The sequence below is a fragment of the Dromiciops gliroides genome, chromosome 1 (assembly GCF_019393635.1).
Source record: "Dromiciops gliroides isolate mDroGli1 chromosome 1, mDroGli1.pri, whole genome shotgun sequence".
Lineage (NCBI taxonomy): Eukaryota > Metazoa > Chordata > Mammalia > Microbiotheria > Microbiotheriidae > Dromiciops > Dromiciops gliroides.
In genome coordinates this window covers 509,730,081-509,742,343 of record NC_057861.1, presented here as the reverse complement: position 1 = coordinate 509,742,343, position 12,263 = coordinate 509,730,081, and the positions used below count along the sequence as shown (strand labels likewise).

General features: G+C 35.2%; 1 protein-coding gene across 1 annotated transcript in view; it reads left to right on the top strand.

Moving 5' to 3' along the window:
• The window catches only part of DTWD2 (DTW domain containing 2), a 186,973-nt gene that overhangs the window by 171,469 nt on the left and 3,241 nt on the right, over positions 1–12,263 (top strand). The gene's annotated exons all lie outside the window — the stretch shown is intronic.

Here is a 12,263-nt window from a genome sequence, read left to right as displayed (position 1 = left end):
TATATAAAAAGGCCAATTTTGACTACTTAAAACTGAAAAGGTTTTGCAGAAATAAGATAAATGCAGGTAAAATTAGGATGGAAAGAATACAAAAAAGTTGTTCCAGCAAATTTCTCAGATAAATTATATCCAAAATATATAGTGATCTAATTAAAATATACAGGAGCCATTCCCTAACAATTAAATGGTCAGAGGATATAAATGGGTAGTTTCCAAGTGAAGAGAACCTTACTATCAACAACCACATGAAAACCAGTCCCAAATTAATAATAACAAAACAAATTTAAGTTAAAACAACTCTGAATGTAATGGAATATTACTGTATTGTATGAAATGACAAAAGGGACAGACTCAAAGAATCTTGAAAAGACTTGTAAGAATTGAAGCAAAATTAAGTGAGCAGAATCAGGAGAACAAGTTACATAATGATTACAGCATTAGAAAGAAAAATAACTTTGAAAGACTTAAGAATTTTGTTCAATGAGAATGACTGATCACTTTTCCAGAAGACTGATGATGTCAGTCAGTAGGTCAACAATTAACAAGCATTAGGCACTTGCTTTGTTCCAGGAACTGTGCTAAGCACTGGGAATAAAATTATAAACAAAAAGAAAGTCCCTGCCATCAAGGAGCTTACATTCTAATGTGAGAAGACAACACATTGTTTTTCATTCTTCATCCTTCATTTTTGACGAGGACCAATGACTTCAAAGGGTGATGTCTTGAGTTGAGTGTGAATTGGATTTAAATGACCCAGAGTTGCACAAAATCATCAATCTCACTCTCTTCTCTAGAGGCATAGAAATCCAGTGGCAAGATAAAAGTTAACAGAACTGGAAATGGTTCAGGATGCAGAACATGACCTTGTTGTCTTCCATTTCTTTCTTTCTTTTTGTGTGTGGGGCAGTGGGGGTTAAATGACTTGCCGAAGATCACACAGCTAGTTAGTGTCAAGTGTATGAGGCTGCATTTGAATTCATGTCCTCCTGAATCCAGGGCCGGTGCTTTCTCCACTGTGCCACCTAGCTGCTGTGCATCTTCCATTTCTAACCAAGTTCTAAGCACTCCACTTCATCTGCTTCAATCATCTTCATGACTGTTGGAACAAATTATTCCCATCACTGTTCCCCCATTCCACTGGGGCAAGTCTCTACATGGTTCTGGTAGATATCTCCCTAACTCACTGATGGGTTTGAGGCCTAACGGTTACACTCAACCTGGTTTACTCGGTCTGTGGAGACATTTTTTCTGGGGTGTGGCTGATGTACATGCCACAGCTCCTTGGAGCCACAGGTGTGAGTTGGATGACAGGTGAATAGGTGGATGAGAATTTCTGAAAATGGCTCAGCAAGTGCTCATACCAGAGATGCTTGGCCTTCCTGAACACCCCATGGGGAAGACAACACATAAAAGGAGGATGAAAGGGTGGGGTAAGATACCCAATAGGATTGTAACCTGGTACAAATTATAGAGAAGACTGGCTTGGGTGTCTTCCTCAAATGGGAATTCTGGGAGGTCTTCTAATAAAAGGGAGACACAACTGAGGTGATGGTACTTAAGGTATAAATTCCAGAGTCAAAAGTAATCTTCCAGGATGAAGAGATTTGGGGGGGGGGAGCGTAGTGGAGAAGTCTTAATTCAGCATGGTAAGGAATAATGTAGTATGTTTCTCATCTCTTTACAACGAGGACATGAACTGGAGATACAGAAAATGACATTTTCAGAAAGGACCAGTCTGTTGATTTGTTTTGCTTGACTATGCTTATTGATTTATTTTTTAGTAGGGAGGGCTTTTTTTTTTTTTCAAGTGAGGAAATTGGGGTTAAGTGACTTGCCCGGGATCACACAGCTAGTAAGTGTTAAGTGTCTGAGGCCGGATTTGAACTCAGGTCCTCCTGACTCCAGGGCCGGTGCTCTATCCACTGTGCCACCTAGCTGCCCCCGGGAGGGCTTTTTTTTAAAAGGGGCAGTATGGGAGATGGAAGGAAGAAGAATGGGAACAAGAAGAGAATTAGCAATAGTTACACAAAATCAAAGAAAAAGAAAAGAAAAAAGGCAACAAAACATTTCCAAAAAACACAGACTAAAGGAAGTTCAAAGGGAGACAGAAACAGGATAGTTTTGAAACTAATGTTTTGAATATTTATTTTTTAAAAAATTGTACATAATAGAGACATGCAGTTTCAGATACTGTTCTTCTTTGTATACACAAATGTTTGTTGCTGTTTGTCAAATTCAGAATAAAGCATAATTAAGATTAAAGTCATAAAATAAAGCAAAATTTATTCCTGCAAAAATGTATTATTCTACTAAAGACTTTTTCCTTCAATTTTGCTTGAAACTTTTGTGGGTGTGGGGTTTGGTTTAAAGCTACAGATAGTAGCAAGTGGGACTTACAAGATAAAATACATAGGATTTCTCTCTCCATTTTATGGCACACAAATGCATTTTTCTAGTCTATCTTCACAGAATCATAAAAGAAAGATGTTTAAAAAGAAGAGAACCTTGTATGTTAAGAACCTTTTATGTTAGGAGTTAGTAGCATCCCTGAAAATATGTTTAGAAAATTCCTTTATCCAAGATATTTGGGAGTAGGCTGTTTTGGATAATTGAATATTGTGGATAATTACAAGCTTCAATGTTATATATATATATATATATATATATATATATATATAATATGTATATTTATGTATAATATGTGTATGTATATTTATACATGCATATATATGTTACCAATTTTCAAAGAGTTAAAATACAATTGAAATATACCTAACATTAAAACTTTAATGAACATAGTTGAACTTGTTCTGTTTTGATTCATAAGGTTCTTCAGGAACAAGGTACATATGGTCATTATTATTATTATTATTATTATTATTATTATTATTATTATTATTGGGCAATGAGGGTTAAGTGACTTGTCCAGGGTCACATAGCTAGTAAGCATATGGTCATTATTAATTGCTGTCTGTTGTAACTTGTGTAGGAAAAACTGATTATTAAAGGTACCTGGTTGCCTTGATTTCAAATCAAGGGTACTATACAATAGAATGTACATGTGTCCAAATAAATTTTGTCTCTGAAAAGAAAAAAACCAACTTTTATTCCCAAGAAATCTAGTTTTTTTAAGGCATGATATTATCATAAACAATTTTTATTACTATAGATTAAACTAATTCTAAACATTTCTTCTTAGAGAGAAAGGAGTCCAACGATAGGCAGTTACCCCCATGCTCCTAAAATCTCTATAACACAAGCTGTTTTGAAGTTACAATTTATAATATTCTTAAACAACAGATAAAATTCTACAGTCAAGATTGAACAAAGGGGGGGGGCAGCTAGGTGGCACAGGGGATAAGGCACCAGCCCTGGTTTCAGGAGGACCTGAGTTCAAATCTAGCCTCAGACACTTGACACTTACTAGCTATATGACCCTGGGCAAGTCACTTAACCCCCATTGCCCCACAAAAAACAAACCAAAGATTGAACAAAGATTCAGAGCTGAAATAACAGATTAAGAGCCATAATTAAAGAAAGATGGATAAAGCTGCTCATTCAGATTAATCCAAAGGCTTCAGACTAGGATACTGAGAAAGCTACTTCTATAATGTTTCTAAAAAGAGGGAGCAGGGAAGAGTACTTAGTGTGCTTCCATACATCAAGTCAAGTAGACAACCTAAAGTCCAAGGAATTGGGAAATCAATAGGAATTCTGGAAGAAGAACAAATAATTAATTAATTCTGTAAATGTTTGAGTGTCTATTGTGCAGTAAGGGCCATGGACAATGAAAAGATGAAAAGGGCATATTTGAGAATGCATGTCTTACTTCATGCCTCTACTCCATCACCTTTTCCTTGATCTCATGGAGTTTCTGCTTAAATTGAAGATATTAGTTACATAAATAAATAACTAATGCTTTTTAGTCCATGAATATGATGAATAATCTCTCTATATCTCTATATCTGTTGAAGTATCGTGCATGTAATACAGACTACCTTGACTCCTACTACCAGGTAGGTTATGTTTCACACCACTTTCAAGTTCACCAATACCATTGAGAGGATTTGGGGGAGGGAGAGGTTTCTAGGCTCTCTACACATGACTCCAGCCCTCACTGATGGTATTCCACGGTAGCGGTTGGTCTCCCTTGACCCAATTCTATTAGTTACTAACAGTCTGATTAATTTTTGCTTCAAAAAGTATAACCACAAACATATAAATTTATTTCCCTAACATGTGGAAAGCATAATCCTCCTCTCCTCTATACCACCTTAGTCTTTGGGGAAGGGAAAATTAGGTTCATAGCTTGGCTTGGTTTCCATAGACCACAGTCCCAGATCCAAGTCCAGAACCCACCTTGGGCTCAAGTCTCAGGCACCCTGATTTTTCAGGGCTTTCATGTCAGGCTGGTTGGCTTCACTATCCTACCTACAAACCTGGCTCCAAAGTTGCCATGGTTTGAACTCCTGGCTCCCATGAGGATTGCCTCTGTCACCTGAAACTGAAGAGGGCAAGCAATACAGAACAGAAGAAAACACCTCTAGGTTCATTTCTTGGAGCTAACATAAAAGAAAGGGAGCAGGAGAAGGAAAGTTCTTCCCTTTTCACTGGTTAAGTTCATGGCATCCATGCTGTGGATAAAGTGGGACCTTCAGCCTCTGGAGGCAGCAGAAAAGAGAGCTGTAGAAAAGCACAGTAGAAAAAAAACACCCCAGGCAACTAGTTAATTCTCTTTGTTGTTATAGAGGGCTTCTATGAAGGTAGGATGGTAATCCTATATTCCCAGATCTTATTACATTCTTTTAATTACAGTGGCAGGTGTCAGGAGGTTTAAGTGGTGCCTTTTTATCATGTCTGTTTAACCACTTTTTATAATGCAGGATGCTATGACAATTTTATACATATTTGTCCAGATTAAAGTGCTTTCTTCAATCCTTCTGGTTTTGCAATTAATTTTGTAACTTATCTTTTTAGAAACCATGTCATTTCCTCTGTGTAGGGAACAAAATCCATTTTTTTGTCCTGAGCTCAGGTTATTGCTCTTACCATTTGGCAGAACCCCATCAGAAGTGAATAAAAGCTTCATCATAAGCTTTTTTTTTTATGAGGAAAATTAATTTTCTTTTTTTAAGCTACTATCCTTGATTATGATTGGGCTTTAATTCTAAAAAATAAGCCCTGTTGTAACAGGGCTTTCCTGCAGACAGCTTGCTTCAGTTAACTTACTGATTTTGACAAGAAAATGCATGGTGAATAATTCAAACAATTCAGTAGCAAGGAACTGACTGACCAGTGACTCCAATGAGGAAATCATGTTGAAACCAAACTATCCTATGTAAAATGCATGATATTCCTAATGCTCATGTTTAACATTTAATAAGGTTTGTTCTGTAAGGTAGTCTTTTGAGAGGCAGCTTCCTGGCTGGCATTTCTATATTCCACAATTAGAGCTGTCAAAATAGTCAGTTTTAAAATAGAACTAGAAGGATTTTGAGAGCTTGACGTCTGATGTTGTACCAGAATTACTTGACATTAATGTCGAGTTGCCCTAAAAAAGTGAAACTTAGGAAAAAATGTTTTGGTGAATTATACAAGAATATGCAGAGGAAGCAGTCCCCCTATGCAAATCAAATGTTTTGTGTTTTCCTTTCATGATGAAAATGCTTCTGAACAAGGCAGGAATTAGGGCAAGCACATTGTAAAAAGGAACTAAAAAAAGTTTTAAAAAGGTGGAAAGTTATGGGAAAATATGAACAAATTCTTGTGTATTATAGACAGTATGGTATAGTTAGGCATACTGGTGATACAGTGGCTAGAATGAAGGCCTTGTAGTCAGGAACACCGGAGTTCAAATATGGCTTCAGACACTTACTAGCTCTGTGAAGCTGGACAAGTCCAATCAAATAAACATTTAAATGTCTACTATGTACTAGGCACAGTGCTAAGTGCTGGAGATATAATTAAAAAAAAAAGACAAGTCTTTTGCCCTCACGGAGTTTACAATTTAATGAAATCACTTATTCTCTGCCTCTGTATCCTCATAATAGCACCTATCTCTCAGGGTTGTGAGGTTCAAAAGATAATATTTGTCAAGTGCTTTGCAAATCTGGAAGTACTATATAAATGCTAGCTATTATCATCATCATCATCTTCTTCTTCACCATTACCATGGCATATGTTTTGCTTCAGAGGCAAGAAAACCTGGGTTTGACTCCCTCCTTTGAGACATACTGAACCATGGTACCTCTCAGCTATGACTCTAAGGATATAAGTTACAGAGCCTTTGTGATCTTCATTGGTAGACTTGGATTTTCCTCACTGGGAGTTATTTGTATTTATATCAATGAAATAATAGCAATGGACTAATAATGACCTCCATGACTTCCTTCTTAATCAAAAGCCCACCTTCTACAGGAAACCTTTCCTAAGCACTCTTAATTCCAAGGTGTTCTCTCTTTTAATTATTTCCTGTTTATTCTATATATCGCTTATTTGGTATGTATTTGTTTGCATGTTGTTTCCCAACCTCTCTCCCCTCAATTAGATTGCAAACTCCTCAAGGAAAATATTGTCTTTTATACCATTTTGTATCCCTAGCACTTAGCACAGTGTCTGGAGCATAACAGGAGCTTAAGAAATGTTTGTTAATTGATTAACAACAACAACAATATCATCACCTCAAAGACCAATCCATCACCCAATTTATTGGGGGCAAAGGGAGAGCCAAGAAAATGAATGTCAGCTAAGGTGATATAAAACAAAGTACTCAGTGTACCCTTAGACCACTGAAGTAAACAATGAAGACCTGAAAGGAACCCTGAAACACAGGCCAGTTGGGCTAAAGATATGCATATTTTAATTATGTACTAGTTTAATATCATCACTAAATTATAAGCATCTTACTGCCAAAGCCTTCATACCACTTAATGCCAGTAACAGTTTTAGCTCCAAATTACACAGTATTTTGTATTTCAATTTAGGGCAATCATAAGGAATAACCTCTTTCCTAATCTCATAAGGTGAAATTTATGGAAATTGAGAAGTTAACACCCTCAACAGAAACCCTAAATCTGAAAAGGGAAAACTGAAGAACCCGAAGGCACTGAATACTCATACTTAACATAAAGTCTGTATCTGCTACCTACAATGAAACAAATGGCAAAACCAGTGCTGATGTCTTGAGTAATTTTGAAAAGGAAATGATCATACTTAGAAGGGGATTTTGAAAAGTTATTTTTTTGGTCTAAAGGGACACATCCAATTAATAATTAAAACAATTAACATCTTTGTAATATCAGTCTTATTAAGACTGATCCTTTTATACTTTGAAAACTCTAAAAATGGGCCATAACAAATTCAGAACATATCCTAATAAAAATAGAAAAATCTTAACTAAAATCTTAACTAAACATGGGGCTTATCTCTGAAAGAAAGCTATAGAAAAATGAACACTTCCTTGCCAAAAAGGGTGCAGAAAATTGATAATCCTTCTCTCATCATATACCAAACAGGCAGAATACCTACCTACAAAAATACATTTTGGAGCAAACAAACCATTTCACCAAATGAAAGTAAAGGCTGATAACAAACCATTGGATTTATTGCACATAAAGTTTGTCTTATCTCTGAATGGAAACTATGAAATGTCAAAATTCCAAGAGTGACATGAGCTTGGTCAACAAGATATTGACAAGGAAGTATTCAATGCAGATTTGCAAGGAAATGATAGAAACTAGGCAAAATAGCACTGTAGCCTCAAAATTTGCCACCTTAATTTCTCAAAAGATATTACTTAATAGCTAGAATTATACACCAGAACCTTACCATTTCATAGACTGATAGACTACTAACCCCAATACTACAAAAACAGATCTCATAATATGCTCGAGAACTCAACCAGTACATTGTAAGAACCATAGTGTTATCATAGAATAAACCTTTGGCTACAGTCTCCTATACATAAGAGTGATACAGAAGATCTTAAAAATAACATATTTGATTTTACCATGCCAAATTATTGTGATCTTGAAACTGTATAGTATGAAAAATTCAAGATATAGAGACATAGCAGAAGAAATGATAATTTGAAAATAGGATGAGGTACATTATTGTCTGCTGTCCTGTCTGCTAGTATAATTATACCAACTATGCTCTTAGGGAACCTGCAGAAGATGAGCTTACATTCTTTTTTGGTTGTTGTTAATTTATAAAAATCATTCCTTTTATTTACATGTGCAATAGTCTGAAATACACTAAATATTTTTTAAAAATATAAATATAGTGATTTATTACTATAATTACCATTACTATTTGAATTCCATCAAACAAAACAAGAATTATTTTTAAAAATAATGTTTATAATGAATTATCAGAAGAAAACAAAATAACCACTGAAAATTTCAAGAATAATGCCAATATTAGAGACAGTATGTATATACACAGCTTCCTTTGGAATCAGGAAGACTCTTATTAAAGTCCTGCCTGTGGCCCATACTAGCTGTGTGACCATGGCCACTCAGTGTCTGAGGCAACTCTCTTATAAGTTATAGAGGAGTTGCTAATTAGCATCAGTGGAGGGAATTTCTACACTGGGAATCCCCCATACTGAAAAATCATTGGTATTAGACAAAAAATTTGCACATACACTGCAGAAATGATTGTAATACTTATCCTAACTTTAATTTTATTATAAGAGAATTGCTCAATTGAAGTGCTATATTAATGATCAAAATATTGAAAACTTTTAGTAAGGTCTACCATCTCATCATAATTTCAGACTAAAAATAAAAGGTGCTGGCTGTTAATGAGTTTCTTTATTAGCAAGTAAATTTTTCATAAAACATAGCTTGCATTTTGCTAATAGTCAAGCTCATGCTACATTAAATCACAAAGTACAATTAATGCAGTAGCCTTAAATTTTTATTTCAACTTTATTTAATTTATTTGAAAAAATATATAGTTATTCATCAAGGCCATTTCCTCTCAAAGGGAATTAGCCACTTTCTATTATATGTCAATCTTTGTTTGACAGATTTCAAAATCCCATTGAAATTCAGTAACATTCTCTAACAGGCAGCATCTTAAACACAGAATGGCATCTCCTCTTCTTTTCACTAGGAAATGAATGACAAAATCTATATCGTGATATGAGGCATAATGTTATCTCAGAGGGTCTATCTGACTTACTCTTGTCAGCTAGGACAACAGGGACAAGATGTACCTTATCCTCTTTCATATGATTTTTAATTATTTTCTTAAGTCTCTATAATTTGAAAACTTTTCATTACATACATCTTAGATATGTTTGTGATATGACACTGATTAAAATGTTGCTTTAAAATTTTTCTGGATCAGTATCCAGAACAAAGAAACATCAATCTGATTTATTAAGATTAATTTTTTTCAATGATCAAGAATTTATTTTTTTCTCCCTTCTATCTCTTTCCTCCTTCCTTCATATCACTAAAAAACATAAAGGAAAACCTCTGCCATAAATATTATGCATTATGGCTCCTCTGGAGTGGAATAACAAACTTGTATTTAAAGATGTTTTTAAAAACTTAAAACTTTATATGTTCATTCCTCCATTGCTCCTTCTGGACTTTCATTCTGTATTCCTGTCAATGGCTGACAAGTGAAGATGGAGTTACTAACAGCTTGTCCTAGGCAGAGGTATGAGGAGGCTTAACCTAGCCTGAGAGAAGATATTAGAAAGTGGTACCCTAAAGGGATATGAAAATGGTAAACCACAGAGAGTATTCAATAACTGGGTCAGATGTTATACTTGCTTTAAAAAGGGTAAGGGTTGGCGATACTAGAGAAATGCATTTTAATTCCTTCTTAGTGAGAAGTTGTAACAGATGTTATCAGTCATTCACATCCTACCTAGGATCCTTGAATCCTGTGATTGAATATTGTTTTGAATGTGAATCCATGTCCTGATGTAGAGTTCTATTTGAGCACTCAATGGTTTAAGAGTTGCCTTAGAGCATCAGTGGAAGTTATACTGAAAGAAGGTTAATTTGGAAGAAGCAAATCACTTTGTCAAATTAGTAAAAAAGGATGAAAACCAAAAACTTATTCACCTTTGTCAGTAAATAGTAGATTTAGAAGGGAATGGAAGCAACAAGACAGGAGGTGGAAATGATGAAACATATTTTCACTTTAGGTTTATATGTTCTGAAAATAGTCAAAATTGGGCTCTCCCAAGTTACATCCCATAGAGACCCTATGGAGCTATGGGTATGAAGCAGTGTTTCACTTACATTCAGGGATAATCACAAATTCTGTATACTGTCCTATTAATTTTTCACCTTATTAATAATTTTTCTGGATTCTAAGGCAATTTGATGGGTCTGTTTAGGGAATTATTTAATCTAGAATCTTTCTCAAAAATTAGCTTAAACAACCACCCCAGTATATGTGTAAAATTGGGGAAATCTCTGATCTCATGAACTTTCTTTCCTCTCATTCTATAACTACTGATTTATAGGATTGAGCAAACATCTCTGTTGTTATATATGAGGGTTATTAATAGTATAAAATAAAGGAAATAGATAATCAATTAAACAATGTAATGGCTGTGATGAGAATCAAAATCAGAGTAAATTTTGTGAAAGGACAAAGAAGCTACTTACTTACTTACTTACCATTTCCCACAAATGGTATTGAATTCACTAATACCACATTCTATTTTCTCTCCTCTGTGATCTACACACTTATCTGATCATGTCTCATCTACTCATGTATCTCCACACCTCTGCTTATGGTATTCAAAACATGGGTGAAAATATGCTTCATTCCATAACTGCCAATTTGCCTGCAGCCAACTTAGCTCTCCTTAGAAAACTTTTGAATAATCTACTTCAAGGTCTTGGTGATCACAGAGTCTCCTTAAGAGGAGCTATTTAAGCTATATTACATAAATAATAAATATAGAATCTGAATCATCTCCAGGCCTTTCAATCAATCAATAAACATTTATTAAGCATTCACTTTACGCTAGGCAATATGCTAAGTGTTGGGGATACAAAGAGGCAAAAGACAGTCCTTGACTTCAAGGAGCAATATGGGGGAGGCAATATGTAAACAAATATATGCAAAGCAAGCTATAAACAGGATAAATAAAATATAATTAAAAGAGGGAAGGAACTAGAATTAAGAGAGGTTCAGGAAGGTTGCTGGTAAAAAAAATGCAATTTTAATCGGCACTTAAAGGAAGCCAGGGAGTTCCCTAGGAGTAGAGGAGGGAGAGAATTCCAGCTATGGAAGTACTTAGGCACTGTGCTTGGTGTTGGAGATACAAAGACAAAGATGAAACAGTTCCTGTCATTAAGAAGCTTACTTTCTTTTTTTTTTTATATGTAAAAACAGATTTATTTTAACATCAATTAAAAAAAAATTGTTCCAATAAGAAGCTTACTTTCTTTTTTTTTTATATGTAAAAACAGATTTATTTTAACATCAATTAAAAAAAAATTGTTCCAACTTCTCTTCCTCCTCTATTCCCTCCCCCACCCACTAGAACTCAAGCATTTCAAAATAAATTATACATGAGTAGTCATGGAAAACATTCCCACATTAGCTAGGTTGTGAGAAAAAAACAGTCAAAAAACTCCCAAAACTTCAGACTAAGGAATTGTCAAAGAGAAAAAACATTTTTTTAAAAAAATGTGTTTCCAGGGGCAGCTAGGTGGTGCAGCAGACAGAGCACCGGCTCTGGAAACAGGAGCACCGAGCCCAAATCCGGCCCCACACACCCAACACCCACCAGCCACATGATCCCGGGCAAGCCACCCACCCCCAATTGCCTCACCAAAAAAGAAAAAAAAAAGAAAAGAAAAAAAAATGTGTTTCCATCTATTTCAGATACTATCACTTCTTTCTCTGTAGATGGGTTGCCATTTTCATAGTCCTTCAGGGTTATATTGGACCATTGCCTTGCTGAAAATAACCACATGCTTCCCAGCAGATAATTTTACACTATTGCTGTTATTTTGTATACAGTGCATTTCACTCTGAAGAAGCTTACTTTCTAGGTGGGGGAGACAATATGTACCTTTTTAGATTTATTAAGAAATAAGTACTGGATAATTTAGAGAGGCAGACAGCAATTGCAAGGGGGTTTGGGAAAAGTTTCATGCAGCTGGTGGCTTTTTGAGCTGAGCTCTGAAGGAAATTAATGATTCTAAGAAATAGAAGTGAGAAAGTAGCACTTTCTAAGCATGGGGAACAACCAAAACCAAAACCACAGAGATGGG